Here is a 24176-nt window from a genome sequence, read left to right as displayed (position 1 = left end):
CATCATCGATCTAATTATTCCATAAGAGCCTTATACCTTTTTTCTACTACACTATTCTGTTGGGGTATACCAGGTGTAGTTAGTTGGGATTGAATCCTGACTTCTGATAAGTGACTCCTAAACTCTCCTAAGAGGTATTTGTTACTATGATTTCACCGTAGTGTCTTGATACTTTTACTTTGATGCTACTCCACATCAGCCTAGTACTCTCTGAACTAATCAATGCACTTAGACTTGTGGTGCGTCAAGTAAATGTATCCTTATCTCGAATAGTCGTCTATAAAAGAGACAAAATATTCGAAACAACCTCATGCCTTGATAGTCAAAGGTCTACACAAATCAAAATGAACCAATTCCATCATAGTTTTGGTTCTATACCCTTTAGACTTAAAAGCTTCTTGGTTATTTTTCCTACCAAGTAAGACTCGCAGGTTGGAAAGATTTCCACTACCAATGAACCCCAAGAGTTCATTGGTTATTATCCTTTGAATCCTACTCAAGTTAATATAACCTAGCCTTAGATGTCAAAACTATGATTGGTTCATCTCTGAAGGTTACTTTCTCTTATTTAGAAAATGTGTTATTAATTTCCATTTATTGCATTGTGGAAGTTATTGGATTATAAATTGTCAACCAACATAGATAACTTCCCTATTTTTCTTTATAACAAGTTTGTTATCAAAATAGATAGAATATCTATTCTTTAATAGTTTAGAAACTGAAATCAGGTTCTTTCTAAACTTAGTACGTAAAGACAATTTCTGAAAATCCATATTTTATTCCTATCAGAGGATAAACATCTCCCACTGCAACAGCTGCTACTTTTGCAGTAGTGCCCATATAGATGGTGATTTCCCTTTCATATAGTTGTCGGGTTTCCTGGAACCCCTGCAATGAATTGCAGACATGATTAGTGGCATCTGTATCTACACTCCAGGTACTAGTAGATAACACCACTAAACATGTTTCAACAACTAATGAATTAAATACATCTATATTGTTCTCAGTTCTAAGAAGACAGTCTACCTTAATGTCCAAGTCCTATTTCCAATTATAATTGGGACTACTAAGTCTTTTCTATAGTATAACAACTAGAGGATTGACAAACATTTAAAATCCTAAGAATCATAAAAATATTTGGTCAAGACCAACACTTTAAAATCCCCGTGAATTTTGTATGTCACGATAGTGTGGACGTATACAAATTCAAAAAGGAGATTTTGTCCATTAATTTTATTATCTCATCATCCTAACTTCATGACAAATAAAATTAATAGTTGGTCTATCTTTGATCAAATATTTTGGTCAAAACTTTGAATTTAAAATAACATTGATTCCTCAAACAATATTATTTAAATTCAGCAACACCTCAAACACCGAGAATTTTGCATGCCACGATAGTGTGGACGTATACAAATTCGAACATTTGTAAGAGGAGGGTTTTAACCATTAATTATCTTGTCAATAAATCTTTATGACAAATAAAATTACCTCAAACACCGTGAATTTTGTATGCCACGATAGTGTGGACATATACAAAACTAAACATTTGTAATAAGAGTTTTTCCCATTAATTTTATTTTCTTGTCATCTGACAAATAAAATTACCTCATACACCGTGAATTTTGTATGCCACGATAGTGTGGACGTATACAAAAACTCGACATTTGTAACGACCACCCTTCTTACTATACTATACTACTCTCTAAGGATGATCGTTACTTAACTACTGACTCTACTTAACTGGTATGATCGAAATCACGAGTCTCTACCGAAAAATTTTGACAGAGTCTCCCCTGTACCGGTGACCTTAAAATGAGATACAAACATAGTATACTTCAGCCACAGGCGGCTAGAACATTTATCAAACACCCACGCAGTTAAATAAGTATCAAACACACAAATATCCATTTACTAAACTGAACTCATCCTACATGCAACCTAGAACAAGAATAAACTCGAATGACAAGGAGTGTAAAGTACAATCTCAAATGTTTACAATAACTAAAATGCGGAAACAAGAAAAAGAATAAGGAAAGAAGACTAAAGGAATTCCTTTCTAGTCCCAAGACTTCCATAGTCCTGGCATCACACATCATCTGCGCCACCTTGTCGCCTTCCTTTATCTGCAGTAAGAGGAAATGCAATCTATAAGCAAAATGCTTAGTAAGCGCTATCTAACTCACAAAAACTCGATATGCATGTGAATATACTGAAAACTAAAACTGAATTCTCAAAAGGAAAACTACTCATTCTCATCTACTAGTAAAAGAAACAAACTTACTGAAATGCTAAACATGTAAAGCTACTCATGTTCTTCTAATAGCAAAGAACAGTAAGCTAATCTAAATAACATGCTAGCATAAAGGAAAACTCAACTTGCTTCTTTTAAAACGAAATGAAACTTATTTCATTTGTTCTAAACTTATTCTTTTATACTTTTATACTTATGTGAAACTTATTTTGTTTGTTCAAAAACTTATACTTATAATACTTCAAAATAATAATCAACTTTCTTCTTGGGCCCGGCAACTGTACTTGCTATGCGCGCATCCCTGACTAGACCTGAGATAGCTGGTCCCGAATCTAGTAGGGTTTACTAGGTTATCTAAACCTAGGGACGACTATGGGAGCCCAACCCAAGGACAACTGAGAGTCCTGCATACTAGGTTATCTAAACCTAGGGACGACTATGGGAGCCCAACCCAAAGACAACTAAGAGTCTAGTACAGTGCCACTGATAAAAGTAAAATACTTGTTATTTTTTAATACTTCTAATATATAATGCCTCGGCATTTTCTTTAGCACCTTATATGCTAAAATTTCTAAAGTCTTGACTTTGGGATCTATTTAAGGCCTTGGCCTTTTTCTTTCTTCTCTTTATCTTTCTTATACTTGTTAATACCTCTAATAAAGGAATATCTCATACAAAACTGTACTAAAATGCTTATTAACATTGCACTGAAATACTTAACAGAGTTGCATGAAAATACTTAATAAAACTATACTGAAATGCTCAATAAAACTGCATACTATGCTAATCAAAATTCTGCATACTTTGCTAACAAAACTGCACTTAAAACTTTAAAGAAATCTGTACTATAACTCAACATTTGCATCCAATAAACATTCTGTATTATGACTTAATCAAGACATTTAAGACAAGTAGATCAACAATAACATGGTTCAGTCATAACATGTGTGCGTAGAGGGCATATAATTGCTTATATCAACAGTCCAAAGCGTAAAACCTTAAGACATCAAAATTAGTATTTACGGAAATGATTACTACAGCTTCACAAATCCTCGCCACCCATATAGCTACAACAGATACAAATAACAACATGAACTTAGAACTAAACTTGGGTATAAATAGTTAGAGCTTAAGGTAAATCATGTATAGGAATATGATGGACTTAAAGCTATACATACCAGAAGCCATAAATTCATATTAAAATAAAACCTATGTCATGCTTAAAGAGTTCGAAAATCTACATTATTTCTATAGGCTGCTCATGTTATTCCAATAGCAAATAAATCTAGAAATCTACTCGTGCATATTTTAATAGCAAGGAAACTAGAAATAAAGGAATCAAATGTTTAAGGAAATTTAAGTTTCTGCACTGCTACTGAAAGGAACTAAAACATGAATAATCATCTTGTTATGTGCCATGGCTATACTGGAAAAACACAGAAAAGTGCCTCTGCTTCAATCCACGGCAGAAATGGAAGAAAAGAAAACAGAAAAGTGCCTCTACTTCAATCTACGGCAAGGAAGGAAAACTACAATACCACCCATGGCCATTCGTCACTAAACTATTTGTTAAATTCTAAACCTAACAATTCTGTATCAACTTCATGGCAGCAACATCAAATCTAACCAAAATTCAAGAGACTTAATAGAAGTCGATGGTACACTTTGGGCTAGCAAGCAACAAACAAAACAATCTAAACATGAAAACCAGATCATAAAAGCTGGGGAGCCTAACTGCATGATCAATTCATTCAAAATCTCTTCTCTTATTCCTTATAAAACTTACGGTAGCAACTTCAAACTCATTAATCTTCACAGTTTATTCTGAAAATCCAAAAGAATCTCAATTCAAACTTGGATCCTTTGAATCCCACGGCAGCAGGCTTCACAAGAAATCAACCTCACAGCATGCTCCAAAAAGATCAAGAGACACAAGGAAAACTCTAATTCGAATTCGAAACTACTCTACTGCAGGTGACTAGCGACTTACCTCTTCTTAAACCTACAGCCCAACGAAAGGGGGCTTCTAGGGTTCCCGGAGGAGTGAAGATCTCGGCCTCTTCCTCGTGCCTATAGCTCCTCCTTGCTGAGAGGATCTCGACGATGTGAAGATCTCACGAAAACACCCCTTGGCCGGCGCCGGAGACGAAGCCCTAGCTTTGGCTACGGTTTCGCCCGAGAGGAAGTCGACGCCGCGAGAGAGGAGAAGGAGAGGTTAATTCCCGAATTTCACTTAAGTCCTCTCTTTTATAACTAGGGTAATTCGGTTACGGCTTAAGACTATTTCTCTACCTTTTTAAACAGAACCGGCCGCGTGAGCACTTGGTCAGCCGCGGCTTGGCTCGTGGTTGGAGTCGCGGGTTCGAATCCTGCCCATCCCCCTTTTTATTTCCTGTTTTAAATCATTGCTTAAATAAATTTCACTTCCTATGTTATCAGCAACGACCGCCAGCACACTTAGTCAGCCGGGTTTTGACCGAGTCAAAGGTCGCTGGTTCGAACCTCGGTTTGGACATTTTTTTGTCAAAACTTCCTTCGTTTAATAAAGATACCAAACGACATCCGAAAATTACATAAAAATACTCTAAAAATTTCTAAAAACCTCTAGAATATTTCTATAGCATTTCTAAATATTTTTAAGAACTTTTAAAACTCTTAATGGGGAAAATTGGGTCGTTACAATCCCCCATACCTTATAAAAAGTTCGTCCTCGAACTTAGAATAATTCTGGACAGTGGGTACTTGTTAAATTTGGCAAAAGAAATTGACACAAAAGAGTGGGTAGCACCAGTATCAAATAAGATGGTAGCTAAATGCTAAAGGGTAGGTATTTGACCTGTGACTACCGTGGAGGTACCGGCAGCTTCTTCCTTAGTGAGAGAAAATACTCTGGCATTGGTTAGAACGGGTGGGGCTTCCAACCTTTCCTGACTAAGATAGGGTCCCTCTAGTGATGTTGTCATGTGGTGTAACTGTGCAGGCTTGCCTTCATATTGCACTAACTTTTGCTGAGGTGCCTTAAACTTATTAGGACATGCTCTAGCTAGATGTCCTTCTTGGCCACATGAATAACATCCGGTCATACCCAAAAGACAGGCTCCTGGATGAGATCTCCCGCATTTAGGGCAGAAAGGGAACTTAACCTGCTCGTCTATTGGACCTCCCTTTTGGTTGCCTCCTGTATCCCCTCGTTTCCTTTTGTTACCCTTGCCCTTCCAATTCTGATCACTTGACTAAGGTTTCTGGCTTCCCACTATCTTGTTTTCGATCTTGACTGACTTGTGTTGCTCTCGTTGTGCCTTGATGCTGTCCAGATAGTGCTTAGCGACTAATGCTCTGTTGACCAGCTCTTCGCCAGTCTGGGGCTGGTGAGTTCCACTACTCACATTAAGTGCTATTACTGGTCTCAGCATCCTAAGCATCATTCTGACTCGTTCCTTTTCCGTACTTACTAGCTCTGGACAGAGATGGGCTAGCCTATTGAATTTCTTTACTGCTTCTTCCACCGACAGGTCTCCTTGTCTGAATTTTATAAACTCCTCAAAATGCTTATTGGTAATCCGTTGACGGAAGAATTCTTCGTAAAACTCTGTCTCGAAGTCAGCCCAGCTCATCTGATTGACCAACCTCTTGCTCTTAACTCTCTCCCACCACATACGAGCATCACCTGATAGGCAGAAAGAGGCACACTTGACCTTCTCGACTTCTGGCCTGTCAAGAAGCTCCATGGTGCTCTCCAGTGTCTTAAACCAAGCTTGAGCATCCCAGGGCTCAGTCGTGCCTGAGAAACTTTCTAGCTTCAGCTTCAACCACTGTATCAGGTAGGCTTCTTGTCTTCTAGGTGCTGTGGGGACTTCCAGAGCGGCTGGTGGAACCTCAGTCACTACTGGAGTCTCCACATTAATAATTGGAGGAGTGGGAGGGACTGGCTGCTGATTCGCCATCAGATTAACGATCACTTGTTGCTGCTCCGCCACTTGTCTCTGGAGTTGAGCAACAACTTCAGAGAGATTTGGTTCAGCTATTCTGGGCTCTTCTTCTTCTTGTGCTCGGTCCTCAGTACGAACGGTACGGGGACGTCCTCTTCTTGACATCTAATTATGTAGGAGAGAAACAAAACTAAAATCATCTCTATTCTTCCTAAGCATATGTATCCAAACATAGAAAAAACAAAACAAGAATTTTCTTCTTACTTAACCACATATAAGCAGATGCTCTATACCGCAATTAATAAGCATAAAAGAAAAATTAAATACTTTCTTACTTGAAGACGACAAAGATGGTGCTGATGTGTGATGCTGGAGAATGGGGACTGCTCTGATACCAACTGTAACGACCACCCTTCTTACACTACTATACTACTCTCTAAGGATGACCGTTACTTAACTACTGACTCTACTTAACCGGTATGATCGAAATCACGAGGAGTCTCAATCGAAAAATTTTGGCAGAGTCTCCCCTGTACCGGTGACCTTAAACTGAGATACAAACATAGTATACTTCATCCACAGGCGGCTGGAACATTTATCAAACACCCACGCAGTTAAATAAGTATCAAACACACAAATATCTATTTACTAAACTAAACTCATCCTACATGCAACCTAGAACAAGAATAAACTCGAATGACACGGAGTGTAAAGTACAGTCTCAAATGTTTACAATAACTAAAATGCAGAAACAAGAAAAAGAATAAGGAAAGAAGACTAAAGGAATTCCTTTCTAGTCCCAAGACTTCCATAATCCTGGCATCACACATCATCTGCGCCACCTTGTCACCTTCCTTTATCTGCAGTAAGAGGAAATGCAATCTATAAGCAAAATGCTTAGTAAGCGCTATCTAACTCACAAAAACTCAATATGCATGTGAATATACTGAAAACTAAAACTGAATGCTCAAAAGGAAAACTACTCATGCTCATCTACTAGTAAAAGAAACAAACTTACTGAAATGCTAAACATGTAAAGCTACTCATGCTCTTCTAATAGAAAAGAACAGTAAGCTAATCTAAATAATATGCTAGCATAAAAAAAAACTCAACTTGCTGCTTTTAAAACGAAATGAAACTTATTTCATTTGTTCTAAACTTATTCTTTTATACTTGTATACTTATGTGAAACTTAGTTTGTTTGTTCAAAAACTTATACTTATAAAACTTCAAAATAATAATCAACTTTCTTCTTGGGCCCGGCAACTGTACTTGCTATGCGCGCATCCCTGACTAGACCTGAGATAGCTGGTCCCGAATCTAGTAGGGTTTACTAGGTTATCTAAACCTAGGGACGACTATGGGAGCCCAACCCAAGGACAACTGAGAGTCCTGCATACTAGGTTATCTAAACCTAGGGACGACTATGGGAGCCCAACCCAAGGACAACTGAGAGTCCAGTACAGTGCAACTGATAAAAGTAAAATACTTGTTATCTTTTAATACTTCTAATATATAATGCCTCGGCATTTTCTTTAGCCCCTTGTGTGCCAAAATTTCTAAAGTCTTGACTTTGGGATCTACTTAAGGCCTTGGCCTTTTTCTTTCTTCTCTTTATCTTTCTTATACTTGTTAATACCTCTAATAAAGGAATATCTCATACAAAACTGTACTAAAATGCTTATTAACATTGCACTGAAATACTTAACAGAGTTGCATGAAAATACTTAATAAAACTATACTGAAATGCTCAATAAAACTGCATACTATGCAAATCAAAATTCTGCATACTCTGCTAACAAAACTGCACTTGAAACTTTAAAGAAATCTGTACTATAACTCAACATTTGCATCCAATAAACATTCTGTATTATGATTTAATCAAGACATTTAAGACAAGTAGATCAACAACAACATGGTTCAGTCATAACATGTGTGCAAAGAGGACATATAATTTCTTATATCAACAGTCCAAAGCGTAAAACCTTAAGACATCAAAATTAGTATTTACGGAAATGATTACTACAGCTTCACAAATCCTGGCCACCCATATAGCTACAACAGATAAAAATAACAACATGAACTTAGAACTAAACTTGGGTATAAATAGTTAGAGCTTAAGGTAAATCATGTATAGGAATATGATGGACATAAAGCTATACATACCAGAAGCCATAAATTCATATTAAAATAAAACCTATTTCATGCTTAAAGAGTTCAAAAATCTACATTGTTTCTACAGGCTGCTCATGTTATTCCAATAGCAAATAAATCTAGAAATCTGCTCGTGCACATTTTAATAGCAAGGAAACTAGAAATAAAGGAATCAAATGTTTAAGGAAATTTAAGTTTCTGCACTGCTACTGAAAGGAACTAAAACATGAATAATCATCTTGTTATGTGTCATGGCTATAATGGAAAAACACAGAAAAGTGCCTCTGCTTCAATCCACGGCAGAAATGGAAGAAAAGAAAACAGAAAAGTGCCTCTACTTCAATCTACGGCAAGGAAGGAAAACTACAATACCACCCATAGCCATTCGTCACTAAACTATTTGATAAATTCTAAACCTAACAATTCTATATCAACTTCATGGCAGCAACTTCAAATCTAACCAAAATTCGAGAGACTTAATAGGAGTCGATGGTACACTTTGGGCTAGCAACAAACAAAACAATCTAAACATGAAAACCAGATCATAAAAGCTGGGGAGCCTAACTGCATGATCAATTCATTCAAAATCTCTTCTCTTATTCCTTATAAAACTTATGGTAGCAGCTTCAAACTCATCAATCTTTACAGTTTATTCCGAAAATCCAAAAGAATCTCAATTCAAACTTAAATCCTTTGAATCTCACGGCAGCGGGCTTCACAAGAAATCAACCTCACAGAATGCTCCAAAAAGATCAAGAGACACAAGGAAAACTCTAATTTGAATTCGAAACTACTCTACTGCAGGTGAGTAGCGACTTACCTCCTCTTAAACCTACAGTCGAACGAAAGGGGGCTTCTAGGGTTCCTGGAGGAGTGAAGATCTCAGCCTCTTCCTCATGCCTATAGCTCCTCCTTGCTGAGAGGATCTCGACGGAGTGAAAATCTCGCGAAAACACCCCTTGGCCGGCGCCGGAGATGAAGCCCTAGCTTTGGCTGTGGTTTCGCCCGAGAGGAAGTCAACGCCGCGAGAGAGGAGAAGGAGAGGTTAATTCCCGAATTTCACTTAAGTCCTCTCTTTTATAACTAGGGTAATTCGGTTACGACTTAAGACTATTTCTCTCCCTTTTTAAACAGAACCGGCCGCATGAGCACTTGGTCAGCCGCGGCTTGGCTCGTGGTTGGAGTCGCGGGTTCGAATCCTGCCCAACCCCTTTTTTATTTCCTGTTTTAAATCATTGCTTAAATAAATTTCACTTCCTATTTTATCAGCAATGACCGCCAACACACTTGGTCAGCCGGGTTTTGATCGAGTCAAAGGTCGCTGGTTCGAACCTCGGTTTGGACATTTTTTTGTCAAAACTTCCTTCATTTAATAAAAATACCAAACGACCTCCAAAAATTACATAAAAATACTCTAAAAATTTCTAAAAATCTCCAGAATATTTCTATAGTATTTCTAAATATTTTTAAGAACTTTTAAAACTCCTAATGGGGAAAATTGGGTCGTTACAACATTTGTAAGAGGGGGTTTTAATTTTATTATCTTGTCATCTTATCTTTTTGACAAATTAATAGTTGGTTTTCCTTTGGTCACACAAATAATAGCAGTGACTTCGATGGGGAGGATACTATTATACGTGTCTAAATGTATACCATTACTTGACACTAAGTCCATTAATAAGATTGTGCCCCTTCCGATGGGGAAGATCACACGCTCTTAATTAATTTCCTATAGTCATCCTAAATGGAAGTTTAATCTAGTGATCCGCAAACAAACTCATCCGATATGGAGGAAGTCACTCAGAGCCAACGCGCAAGTTTGTTTGCATCACTTACAAACCAGTAATGGAGATCGTGGAATTTATTAAAATAAATCCCTCTCCCACTTAGTTATTTAAAGTGAGGAATTTTAAACTATCCTAGCATACATCACATGTATACATGCACATCACAGTAAATAAAAGTAATAAATATGGAAATTATTTTTCCAACTATTATGCCCTTTTCCATCACTGTCCTCCCTATGCTCCAACCCTAGCTGCTGCCATCTTTAGCCACCGCCATCGGGCCGAATCGTCTCATCCATCTTGCTTCTTATTCCGCTCCACCTCTGGTGCTCCAAAAGTACCACGCCTCGCAAGCATCCGATCCGCGACAAAAATAGAATTTTACATATATCAATCATATATTTCTCGAGGGAATGTACATGTAATCTAAATCGAAAATAAAATTCTAAAATCCTAGGGCTAACACAGCTCCTGCTGTATTAGTTACATACAATCATGCACACACAAAATAATGCCCTTGACATGTCCAAGGGTCCAATCACACACAACATCTATAAGTCATAATAGTTGGAGCCTGCAACCACAAAGTTAGCACATCCTACTATTATCCTGCCTAAATTATGTATGACATGTGCATAATCTATTTGAAAACCAAACACACAGAGGCAAACCCTAGCTCTGATACCAATTGCTGGTTAGTCCTAGGAAAATCGTACTGGTTCCACTGTACAAAAAAATTTTGTACAAGTGTCGAACCTTTCCTTAAATAACCTACTATGTTCTTTAGAAGTTAAATTAGGAATCGTAAACGGAACTTAACATCATTGATTCCAAATTTAACTTATCTGTCTTAATGGTTTAGATTTGAATCGCAAGCGGAACTTAACACTATTGATTCAAATCCACCTATATTATTAATTCCATTAAATATTAATTTCTAAAATTGGCTTCCAAGACTGCATGCTGAGGCACATGACCTTCTTGGATATGGGAGCAACCACCACCGCCTAGACAAAGCCTTTTAAGGAAAGTTAATATTTAATTTCCTTAAATAACTCTAGGTTAACCAAAATGAACAATCGAATCACAAATTCAAAAAACAAAGAAAACACAAACTTGAAAAATAAATTCGAAAAACTAGATCTAATGCCTCTTGTGTTTGGAATTCATACAAAGAAAAATAAACTAGCATGATGCGGAAAATAAATACTAGTAATACCTTTCTTTGTGAACTTTAATGACCTCTTGATCTTCTACCGTATTCCTCTTCTAACCTCGGATGTTGTGTGGGCAACGATCTTCCGAGATGAGAACCACCATGCACCTTCTTCCTTCTAGGTTTCGGCCACCAAGAGTTTTTCTTGATGGATAGGTTCGGCCACCACCAATGCTCCAAGGGATCCTAGAGACTAGGCTTCCTTTCTCTCCTTCTTCTCCTTGCTTGATCCGGCCACCAAGAGAACTCCACCAATGAAGAAGTTTCGGCCACAATAAGGAGAGGAGAGAAAAAGAGGGGCCGGCCACACCACCAAGGAAGAGAGGAAGGAAGAAAAAGAATAGAGTCGTTAACCATGAAGGCACCTCTACCCCCTCTTTTATATTCCTTGGTCATGGAAAATAAGGAAATTTTAATAAAAACTTCCTTTATTCCTTTGCCATGAAAAAGAAAATTTATTTTAATTAAAAACAATTTTATTTTCTTAATTATAATGGTCGGCCACTTTTAATCCCCAATCAAGGAAAGTTTAATTCACACAAGAATTAAAACCTCCTAATTTATTTTCAAAAATTTATAAAAAATTTCTCCAATAATTTTTCCCTTCATGGTGATTTGTAAAAAGGAAATTTTATAAATTAAAATCTTTCTTTTAAACATGTGGATGATTTCCAAAAAGGAAAGTTATCTCTAAAAATTAAAAACTCCTTTTAATCTACAAATAAGGAAAGATATCAAATCTTTTCTTAATCTTTTGTAGAAACTAATAAAAGAGAATATTTAATTTTTAAACTCTCTTTCAAATCATGAACATGGTTAAAAAAAGAAAGTTTTCTCAAAATTAAAATCTACCTTTCAATCTACAAATAAGGAAAGATTTCAAATCTTTTCTTAATCTTTTGTACAAAGCTATAAAAGGAAAGATTTAAATTTTAAACTCTCTTTTAAAACCATGGAATCCACATAAGAAAATTTTAAAAAATAAAATTCCTTTCTATTTTAATAGGGCCGGCCACCTAAGCTTGGGTTCAAGCTAGGGTCAGCCACCTCATGAACCCATGAACCATGCCTTTGGCCGGCCCTAGCTTGGACTCCAAACTAGCTTGGCCGGTCCCTATAGGATGGGTAAGAAGTGATAGTTAGAGCCCTAGAGCCAATCATTTGATGATTGTTGTATGGACTCATTGTATCATATTTTTTAAGTATATAAAGGCATTTGTTTATGGTTATTATGCTTACTTGTATTGGTGCCAAATAACTAAGTATAATAGTGTCCTTGAGTAGAAGGTTCTTACCTATATCAATCGATTGGTTGAATCGATAGTGAGATGATATAGGGAACACTACTCTTAATCATTCCTAGTCAAGTATTAACATTCAGGGACAATGTTAATGTAACGAAACTAGCCTGTAGGTCAACTCGATGACTTGATCTCACAAGTCATGGATATGGAGATATCAAGTTGACACATGGGTATGCATTGGAGAATGTATACTGAATGACCCGCCATGAGAAAGTATCATGGATCATTATATGAGTTTCATATACTTTCTCATGTGGTTATTAGTATGACTATTAGTCCTTGGACCTGAAGTCACCATGGTTCCCTACATAAGGAGTTACATACTTTGTCTTCGTCAAACGTCACCCGTAACTGGGTGGACTATAAAGGCGATTACTGGGTATGTAACGAATTATGCGGAGGGATATGAGTGATGTAGATGGGATCTATCCCTCCTATATGACGGGAGTGACATCATTATTCTTTATAGAGTGAGACCACTAAGTGCATGGTCATGCCCAAATGAGTCAATATGAGATGTTGAGCTCATTTGATTGAGTGAGTGTAACGACCCACCTTCTACTGCTAGGCTGCAAGGCGGACCGCTACAGTTTCTTTGCTAACTGCAGCTAAATTACTAATGCGGAAAAACTGGGCTGAATAAAAATTTTACTAAACTATTGTAGTTGCCTCTGTTAACTCCGTGAGAGTGAGATTTCATGTCCCACTACCTTCTAGATTATTCATAGCTAGGCTGAGGAGGCAAAATTGGAGCTTTGGATCGGTCCGTGGAACGATCCATTGACCCCCACGCGAACACTGGCTGGATCGGTCTGGGGACCGATCCAGGTATGCCTGGATCGGTCGGCTGACCGATCCAGGAACCTGCAGAATCCTGGGTTCGCTACTGTCCGGTGATGGATCGGTCGGCAGACCGATCCAGGTATGTCTGGATCGGTCGGCTGACCGATCCAGGCACCTGGAATACCTGGGATCGCTACTGTATCGCGCTGGATCGGTCGGCTGACCGATCCAGGAGGATACAGTAGCATACTGTATCTCGCTGGATCGGTCGGCTGACCGATCCAGTGGCACAGCTCAGACCCTGATCGGTCTGGAGACCGATCAGAGTCTGATTTCACCGAAAGTTCTGATTTCAGCACTTTGGCGTGCCAAAACCTCACACAGCAGTTCTAAATCAATTGAAGCTACTTCTAACATGCATTAACAAGCATTCCCATAATGACTACTAACAATCTAACTCATTCTTTCATAGTTTAGTACGTTCCAAAACTAAAGGTGCATAAAGATGAAAGTATTAAACCATAAACTGTAAAGTGCTAAGGTAAACATGCTAAAGAGTCTAATGTTCATCCTGCTAAGTCCCCTAAGGACCTTTGATTCCAGTTCCACACACACACACCATCTTCGCATTGTCCTCCAGCCTCATCTGCTAGTCCATTTTCCTTTTACCTGTATCTGCAGTATAAGGAAAATAGTATCTGTAAGCTAAAAAGCTTAGTAAGAAACCATCTACCTCACTAAATCATGCATACGATGCAAATATGCTTTTAAAACATGCTTTTGGAAAACATACTGAATATGCAAGCATGGCATGGCATAGTGTCATACAAGCATGGCATAACATAAGCTGAACATAGAGCTAACATGGAAAATTACACTGAAGCATAATGCTGAGCTAAGCTAAACTAAACTGAAGCTGCAATCAAACTCAACTGGTATAACTGATTTTTGAGTTTTGAAAACTAATACATAGTAAGTGAAAATACTAAACATGCTGCTGTAGGGCCCTGGCAACTGTACTTGCTATGCGCGCATCCCTAACTAGACCCGGGTTTGCAAGTCCCGAATTTAGTAGGGTTAACTAGGTTCTAAACCTAGCTAGGTTATCTAAACCTAGCTAGGTTATCTAAACCTAGGGACCGACTATGGGAGCCCAGCCCAATGGATATCTAATCCAGTACAGTGCCAACTGAAAGTAAAATACTGAAGTAGCTAATACTGTTTTGCTGAAACTAGGTTATCTGAACCTAGAACTAGGTTATCTGAACCTAGAGGCGACTATGGGAGCCCACCCATTGGATATCTAATCCATATAAGCTGTAATAAACTGAGTATACTGAATAGATACTTCTAATGTATCTAACTGAGCTGTTAAAGATGCCTAGGGTGCATTTTTACTAAACTAGCTATTTTATCGAACACCTAGCGTGCCCTAACTCTCCTCTCTATTAGGGAGACCACCTCTAGGCACCCGACAACATCTAACCTCCTATCTAAAGAGGGAAGACATGCCCGGCCCCTCTAAAGGTGTTCAACTAAGACCCTAATCTGAAAAGAGAGTTAAATACACCCTAGATATCGATAAAACAATCTGCATACATCCTAACTAAAGCATAAAAACTCAAACGGAAGCTATTATACCGCAGGTGAGGGGTTTCTTACCTCCTAATCGTAATTTCTTACGATTCTATTCGCTAAAACTCCGGTGGAGATGGTCCTCTCGACGATCCGCTCACGTCTTTGCGTTCCTCTCGCGGAGAAGAACCCTTCTCGTGTTGGAGTCGTCGCCGGAAAGTGATCCGAGAGCCCTTGGGGCTTGGGCGCCGAGAGAGGAGGAGGGAGAGGTGTGGGCGGCGGTGCCGATTTTTGGGAGAGGGATAGGTCACGGTGAGGGTTTATGAGGAGATGGCTGCAGAACCAAATTAACCCAAACCCAACTTAAGTTTCCTATTTATACTTAGTGATAAGTTCCGCCCAAATCCCACTTAACTAGGATTGTTCCCCTTTCCTTTCAGCACAGCCCTGCTGGGTCCACTGGTTACTAGCCTTGTCCACTAAACCATAGGTCTCGGGTTCAATCCCCGCCTAGGCCGTTTTACGCTTATATTTATTTTTGCCACTTCCGCTACTCGGAAAATTCCGAAAAAATATCTAGAAATTCCAGAAAAATCGTAGAATAATTCTAATGCAAGTTTGAGAATTTTCGGGCGTTACAGTGAGTCTACTTGGGTTTCAAGATTTAGATTGATTAAAGGATGACACGGTCTATGCCTCACATTGATCAATCTAGATGTCAAGGATAGAAGGACACTTGTCATATATTGTGAGTGGTTACAATTAGTAGTCACAAGGTGATGTTGGATCTCAACATTCTTGTAACTTGGGTAGTAATGATGTGTTGCTAGATACCGCTCATTACTTATACTTCTAATTTGGTTTAGGAGCATTGCCAATGTTACAAGAACCTATTGGGTCACACACAAAGGGAAATTAGATGGAAATTAGGTTCATTTGATGTACCTAGAGGATTAGGTTCATATGATGAACCAAATTGGATTAAGAGTAATCCAAAGTAAACTAATTGAGTTGGACTCAATTTGGTTCATGTGTTAAATGAGTCTAATTTGGACTTACACTCATTGAGCCAATTTAATTCAATGAATAGAGATTCATTAAATTAAAATTGACTTTAACCAATGGTTAGATTTGATCAACCATGGGAGAGAAGTGGTCAAGTTTGGCTTAACTTGAGAGGAAGATGAAAGGTCAAGTTTGACTTGACCATTGCCATCTCATTTGTGAGTTGGCATTAAGTGGATTAATGATGATGTGCCACATCATCAATGTAACGACCACCCTTCTTACTACTACTACTACCTAAGAGTGACCGTTACTTAACTACTAACTCTACTTAACCGGTATGATTAAAAATCACATGGAAACCCTTACCGAAAAATTCCGGCAGAGTCTCCCCTGTACCGGTGACCATATTCAACAATACATGCAATATATACTCAGCTACAAGCGACTGGAACACATATCAATCAACCACGCAGTATAATAAATCCAAAATAAAGAAAACAACACACAAATATCTACTTACTAAACCGAACTCATCCTACATGCAATCTAAACAGAATAATCTCAAATGACATGCACTTAAAATACAACTCAAATGTTTACAATAACTAAAATGCGGAAACTAAAATTAGAACTCCTTTCCTAGTCCCAAGGCTTCCATAGTCCTGGCATCACACACCATCCGCGCCACCTTGTCGCCTTCCTTTCTATATCTTTTCCTTTCCTGTATCTGCAGTAAGAGGAAGTGTAGTCTATAAGCAAAATTTGCTTAGTAAGCGCTATCTAACTCACAAAATCACGAATGTGCATGTATACGAAAAGAACTAGAAACTATATGCTCTAAAAAGAAATAAAGCATAAACATAACTGCTCATGTCAAACTAGTAGCAAAGAAAAGCTAAGGAATCTACTCATGTAATTCTAATAGCTAATCATGCTACTCATCTAATAGGTAAACATGAAAACTACTCATCCACTAGATAAACATGGTAGAATAAAGAACTAAACTTACTGATTTTCTAAACATCTTCTGAATCTTATTTCACTTGCTTTTAGACTTATTATTTAATACTTATGTGAAACTTCCTTTACTTGTTCAGAAACTTATACTTATAATACTTCAAAATAATAATCAACTTCTTCTTGGACCCAGGCATAGTACCATCTTATGCGCGTTCCCTAATAGGTTGGGGTAGCGAGCCACCAATCCTAAAAGAGCAGACCTCGGTCTACCAGGGCCAAGACCTCGGAAATGGTCACCTGGATTTGTTTAACGACAAGCTCTTGGATGTCGGGTACTAGCCTCTTCTTAAAAGTAAAATACTTATAATCTTAATTACTTCTTCGTTAAATGCCTTGGCATTTTAATAGGCACCTTGTGTGCCAAAAATCCCTAAAGTCTCGACTTTGGGATCTACTTAAGGCCTCGGCCTTTTCTTTCTTTTCTTTATCTTTCTTATATTTTTCTTTATCTTTTCTCTACTTTTCTTAAACCCAAAATACTGTTAAGGTATCTTTCGTATGCATTTATGAATGAAATTAACTACGTACCACATAATCATGCATAGAATACAAAGGAAATCTGCACATACAATAGTTACCAAAAATCTGCACTAATATTTAACAGAAATCTGCATACTAACTTAATAAAAATCTGCATACTAGCTTAATAAAAATCTGCATACTAAGCTTAACGAAAATCTGCATACTAGCTTAACAAAATCTGCACTTGCTTAACAGAAATCTGCATACTAGCTTAATAAAAATCTGCATACTAACTTATTAAAATCTACATACTGAAATGATTATTAAATGGCATAGAAAATCTAGGGTTACAGGCACAAAATGAGAAGCTGTGCAGGTTCAGAAATCATGGAGATCCAAGACTAAAATACCAAACTTAAAGCTAATCATGTTCATGGAATCTGAAACTAACATGCTCCAAATTAATCTAACTCATTCTATTAAATTGCTACACACTAATTTGGCACATAACCCAAATTAAACAAAACTTAAGTGAATCTACCTATTACTGATTAAGGATACAAACGGATCCATGCACAACACCTTTACTACACCATCACAAAGTTGCAGAATTCAAAATACATAAGCTATTCTCATTTATTCTCTAACCTCCTTATTCTATGCTTCAAAAGAGAACTGTTAACTTAAACACTCCCTAAATTGAATGCTCATGGTGTTAATACAGCAAAGTCGTATAGCACAGCAAACAAAACTTGCTGCTCGTGGTATTTATAGGCTGTTCAAAACTGAATGGCACAAAGGAACTAGATCCAAAATCCAGAAATAAGGTTGTTCATAATCAATGAGGTGGCAAAGAGCTAAAATCTGCAGTGCTAAATACAAGGCTGCTCAAGCTTACCGAATCATTAACAAAGGAAATCTAAACAGTAAGTATCTAAAGCTAACACTGCATGCCTTAAACTAGAACAGATCTAAACCATTCAAATCCCTTCTCTTCTTTCTTTAGGGTTCACGGCAGCAAGCAAAACCAAGAAGCTTCACGGCAAAACTCGAACAAATAAGGAAACACCAAACGAATCGAAATCCGGAACTATCCTACTGCAGGTGAGTAGCGACTTACCTTGCTGTTCTTGAGCTCACTACCGAAGGAGAAAGGCAACTCTAGGGTTTCCGAGATACTTGAGTTCCCGGTTCCTCCTCGTGCCCACAAGCTCTCCTCGACGAGAGGATCACAATGGTGTAGAAAACTCTCAGCTTTGATCCTAGGCCGGCTGCCGGAGACCAAAACCCAGCTCCTTCTTCGCCGTCGCCCGAGCAGAAGCGCCGCACGTGGACAGAATCGGGAGGAGAGAAAGGTCACGGGAAAATTAAGCCTTAAGTTTCCCTTTTAAATTCCCGGATTCCATTAACTTCCTTAAATAAAATTTCCTACCTTTTCTAAACAGAACCGGTGGTTGGATGACCTGGTCAGCCGCTCCGCTTAAATCCCGGGTTGAGCCGGAGATCGAAGGATCGAGCCTCGGCTCGGTCATTTTTCGAAACCTTTTTATTATCAATAATACCTTAAATATATTTCTCTGCATCTTTGCTCAGCACCGACTGCTAGCCCACTTGGTCAGCCGGCTTTTAACCAAACCCAAGGTCCGGGCTTCGATTCCTCAGCCGCGCCCCTTTTATTTAATTTATTTTAAATGTTCCCAACTATTCTTTAAATACCATTTGTTCCATATATTAAACAAAACTTGCTTAGCTCAGTTGGTTGGCTGACTTTAGTTAAGACTCGGGTCAAGTCCGAGGTCTTGGGTTCAAAACCCAACTTCAACAATTTTCTTTCTTCTTTTTTTTTTAAAACTTTTTCCTCTTAGTAAAAATACCAAACGAACTCCAAAAATTACATAAAAATACTCTATAAATTCCTAAAAATCTCTAGAATTTTTCTATAGCATTTCTAGATATTAATAAGGTCTTTTGGGACTCCAAATCATGAAATTTGGGGTGTTACAATCCTCCCTACCTTATAAAAAGTTCGTCCTCGAACTTAGACTAATTCTGGATATTTCTATCTTATACTATCCTTTACTAGTGGTACCTTTCTGTGTCTTAATCTCTTAACTTCTCAGTCTTCTAGTATTCATCTCGCATCGTACCCATTAGTGGTCTTTGGAAGAGTTGATATCTTCTCTATCCTTTCTAAACATACTTATATATATGAATATAAGAGAACAAAATTTCTATCTTACTAAAGCACATATAAGCAATTATTCCATACTGCAAATAATAAAGAAAGTATAAAAGGAAACTTAAATACTTTCTTACTTGAAGACGGCAAGGCTGGTGCTGATGTGTGATGCTGGAGAATGGGAACTGCTCTGATACCAACTGTAACGACCACCCTTCTTACTACTACTACTACCTAAGAGTGACCGTTACTTAACTACTAACTCTACTTAACCGGTATGATTAAAAATCACATGGAAACCCTTACCGAAAAATTCCGGCAGAGTCTCCCCTGTACCGGTGACCATATTCAACAATACATGCAATATATACTCAGCCACAAGCGGCTGGAACACATATCAATCAACCACGCAGTCTAATAAATCCAAAATAAAGAAAACAACACACAAATATCTACTTACTAAACCGAACTCATCCTACATGCAATCTAAACAGAATAATCTCAAATGACATGCACTTAAAATACAACTCAAATGTTTACAATAACTAAAATGTGGAAACTAAAATTAGAACTCCTTTCCTAGTCCCAAGGCTTCCATAGTCCTGACATCACACACCATCCGCGCCACCTTGTCGCCTTCCTTTCTATATCTTTTCCTTTCCTGTATCTGCAGTAAGAGGAAGTGTAGTCTATAAGTAAAATTTGCTTAGTAAGCGCTATCTAACTCACAAAATCACGAATGTGCATGTATACGAAAAGAACTAGAAACTATATGCTCTAAAAAGAAATAAAGCATAAACATAACTGCTCATGTCAAACTAGTAGCAAAGAAAAGCTAAGGAATCTACTCATGTAATTCTAATAGCTAATCATGCTACTCATCTAATAGGTAAACATGAAAACTACTCATCCACTAGATAAACATGGTAGAATAAAGAACTAAACTTACTGATTTTCTAAACATCTTCTGAATCTTATTTCACTTGCTTTTAGACTTATTATTTAATACTTATGTGAAACTTCTTTTACTTGTTCAGAAACTTATACTTATAATACTTCAAAATAATAATCAACTTCTTCTTGGGCCCAGGCATAGTACCATCTTATGCGCGTTCCCTAATAGGTTGGGGTAGCGAGCCACCAATCCTAAAAGAGCAGACCTCGGTCTACTAGGGCCAAGACCTCGGAAATGGTCACCTGGATTTGCTTAACGACAAGCTCTTGGATGTCGGGTACTAGCCTCTTCTTAAAAGTAAAATACTTATAATCTTAATTACTTCTTATTTAAATGCCTTGGCATTTTAATAGGCACCTTGTGTGCCAAAAATCCCTAAAGTCTCGACTTTGGGATCTACTTAAGGCCTCGGCCTTTTCTTTCTTTTCTTTATCTTTCTTATATTTTTCTTTATCTTTCCTCTACTTTTCTTAAACCCAAAATACTGTTAAGGTATCTTTCGTATGCATTTATGAATGAAATTAACTACGTACCACATAATCATGCATAGAATACAAAGGAAATCTGCACATACAATAGTTACCAAAAATCTGCACTAATATTTAACAGAAATCTGCACACTAGCTTAATAAAAATCTGCATACTAACTTAATAAAAATCTGCATACTAGCTTAATAAAAATCTGCATACTAAGCTTAACGAAAATCTGCATACTAGCTTAACAAAATCTGCACTTGCTTAACAGAAATCTGCATACTAGCTTAATAAAAATCTGCATACTAACTTATTAAAATCTACATACTGAAATGCTTATTAAATGGCATAGAAAATCTAGGGTTACAGGCACAAAATGAGAAGCTGTGCAGGTTCAGAAATCATGGAGATCCAAGACTAAAATACCAAACTTAAAGCTAATCATGTTCATGGAATCTGAAACTAACATGCTCCAAATTAATCTAACTCATTCTATTAAATTGCTACACACTAATTTGGCACATAACCCAAATTAAACAAAACTTAAGTGAATCTACCTATTACTGATTAAGGATACAAACGGATCCATGCACAACACCTTTACTACACCATCACAAAGCTGCAGAATTCAAAATACATAAGCTATTCTCATTTATTCTCTAACCTCCTTATTCTATGCTTCAAAAGAGAACTGTTAACTTAAACACTCCCTAAATTGAATGCTCATGGTGTTAATACAGCAAAGTCGTATAGCACAGCAAACAAAACTTGCTGCTCGTGGTATTTATAGGCTGTTCAAAACTGAATGGCACAAAGGAACTAGATCCGAAATCCAGAAATAAGGTTGTTCATAATCAATGAGGTGGCAAAGAGCTAAAATCTGCAGTGCTAAATACAAGGCTGCTCAAGCTTACCGAATCATTAACAAAGGAAATCTAAACAGTAAGTATCTAAAGCTAACACTGCATGCCTTAAACTAGAACAGATCTAAACCATTCAAATCCCTTCTCTTCTTTCTTTAGGGTTCACGGCAGTAAGCAAAACCAAGAAGCTTCACGGCAAAACTCGAACAAACAAGGAAACACCAAACGAATCGAAATCCGGAACTATCCTACTGCAGGTGAGTAGCGACTTACCTTGCTGTTCTTGAGCTCACTACCGAAGGAGAAAGGCAACTCTAGGGTTTCCGAGATACTTGAGTTCCCGGTTCCTCCTCGTGCCCACAAGCTCTCCTCGACGAGAGGATCACAATGGTGTAGAAAGCTCTCAGCTTTGATCCTAGGCCGGCTGCCGGAGACCAAAACCCAGCTCCTTCTTCGCCGTCGCCCGAGCAGAAGCGCCGCACGCGGACAGAATCGGGAGGAGAGAAAGGTCACGGGAAAATTAAGCCTTAAGTTTCCCTTTTAAATTCTCGGATTCCATTAACTTCCTTAAATAAAATTTCCTACCTTTTCTAAACAGAACCGGTGGTTGGATGACCTGGTCAGCCGCTCCGCTTAAATCCCGGGTTGAGCCGGAGATCGAAGGATCGAGCCTCGGCTCGGTCATTTTTCGAAACCTTTTTATTATCAATAATACCTTAAATATATTTCTCTGCATCTTTGCTCAGCACCGACTGCTAGCCCACTTGGTCAGCCGGCTTTTAACCAAACCCAAGGTCCGGGCTTCGATTCCTCAGCCGCGCCCCTTTTATTTAATTTATTTTAAATGTTCCCAACTATTCTTTAAATACCATTTGTTCCATATATTAAACAAAACTTGCTTAGCTCAGTTGGTTGGCTGACTTTAGTTAAGACTCGGGTCAAGTCCGAGGTCTTGGGTTCAAAACCCAACTTCAACAATTTTCTTTCTTCTTTTTTTTTTTAAAGTTCTTCCTCTTAGTAAAAATACCAAACGAACTCCAAAAATTACATAAAAATACTCTATAAATTCCTAAAAATCTCTAGAATATTTCTATAGCATTTCTAGATTTTAATAAGGTCTTTTGGGACTCCAAATCATGAAATTTGGGGTGTTACAATCAAGGCCACTTATGTGTGTGCCACCTCATGAGGGAGACCAAGAGTTGTGACCCTTGGTATCCCATGGAGGTTTAAAACCCTTTTGATGTGGCCCGCCACATTATTGGAGCATCTGGTGCTTTGTGTAACCTCCTTCTTCCTCTCTACCTTTCTTCTCTCCCTCTCCTCCACCATTTCTGATCCTCTAAGGTTGCTAGCACATCTTTAGAGGTTCTCTCCATCGATTTCTTCGTGTGGATATGCATAGAGGGTTGTACACTTGACAACCTTAAGATCCAGCGAACCATGGACGAGCGGGATACGCGAAGGGCTTCGCTACAAAGGTATAAGTCTCTTCCATGTAGATCTAGTGTAGATCTAGGCTAGAAAACATGTACATGAAGTTTTTACGAAATTTTATAACTTCGCACGGATCCGGTGGCATGGGATTCGGGGTTTTCGCAACGTAAAAAGCGGTTTTTGCGGCCCGAAAATCCCAACAAGAATGTGGGTATAGTACTCTATAATTAAGAGGCTACGATAGGGACCGAGAGGAGGAATTGGTTTTGGTCTCCTGATGAAATTAAGCATCTCGTGTTCGCCCCGAACACATAACTTATTTTCATCAATAATAATTCATTTCACTAAAGAACTATTATTGAACTACTGTACCAATCCCAAATTACATTTTGGGCTCCTTCTTATTATGAGTGTATTAGTCTCCCTGTGTTTAAGATAATGAATGTCCACTAATTAAATGAGTTACTGACAACTCACTTAATTAATATCTTAGTCCAAGAGTAGTACCACTCAACCTTATCGTCATGTCGGACTAAGTCCACCTGCAGAGTTTAACATGACAATCCTTATGAGCTCCTCTTGGGGTCATTCTCAACCTAGATTACTAGGACACAGTTTCCTTCTATAATTAATAATACACACTATAAGTAATATCATTTCCCAACTTATCAGGCTTATTGATTTATTGAGCTAAATCTCACCCATTGATAAGTCAAAGAAATAAATACTAAATATATATGTTTGTTATTATATTAGGATTAAGAGCACACACTTCC

At 37.9% G+C, this 24176-nt stretch overlaps 1 long non-coding RNA gene across 1 annotated transcript; it reads right to left on the bottom strand.

Moving 5' to 3' along the window:
- Positions 1 to 20100: 20100 nt before the first annotated feature.
- LOC122027691 lies at positions 20101 to 22487 on the bottom strand. Its single transcript, XR_006124498.1, has 2 exons — positions 22237 to 22487; positions 20101 to 20338 (listed from the first exon to the last, which is right to left on the bottom strand). It is a non-coding gene; the product is annotated as an uncharacterized LOC122027691 (long non-coding RNA).
- Between the last annotated feature and the right edge of the window lie 1689 nt (positions 22488 to 24176).

The sequence above is a fragment of the Zingiber officinale genome, chromosome 10A, assembly GCF_018446385.1.
Source record: "Zingiber officinale cultivar Zhangliang chromosome 10A, Zo_v1.1, whole genome shotgun sequence".
Classification (NCBI taxonomy): Eukaryota; Viridiplantae; Streptophyta; class Magnoliopsida; order Zingiberales; family Zingiberaceae; genus Zingiber; species Zingiber officinale.
This window is presented reverse-complemented; position numbering and strand designations above follow the sequence as displayed.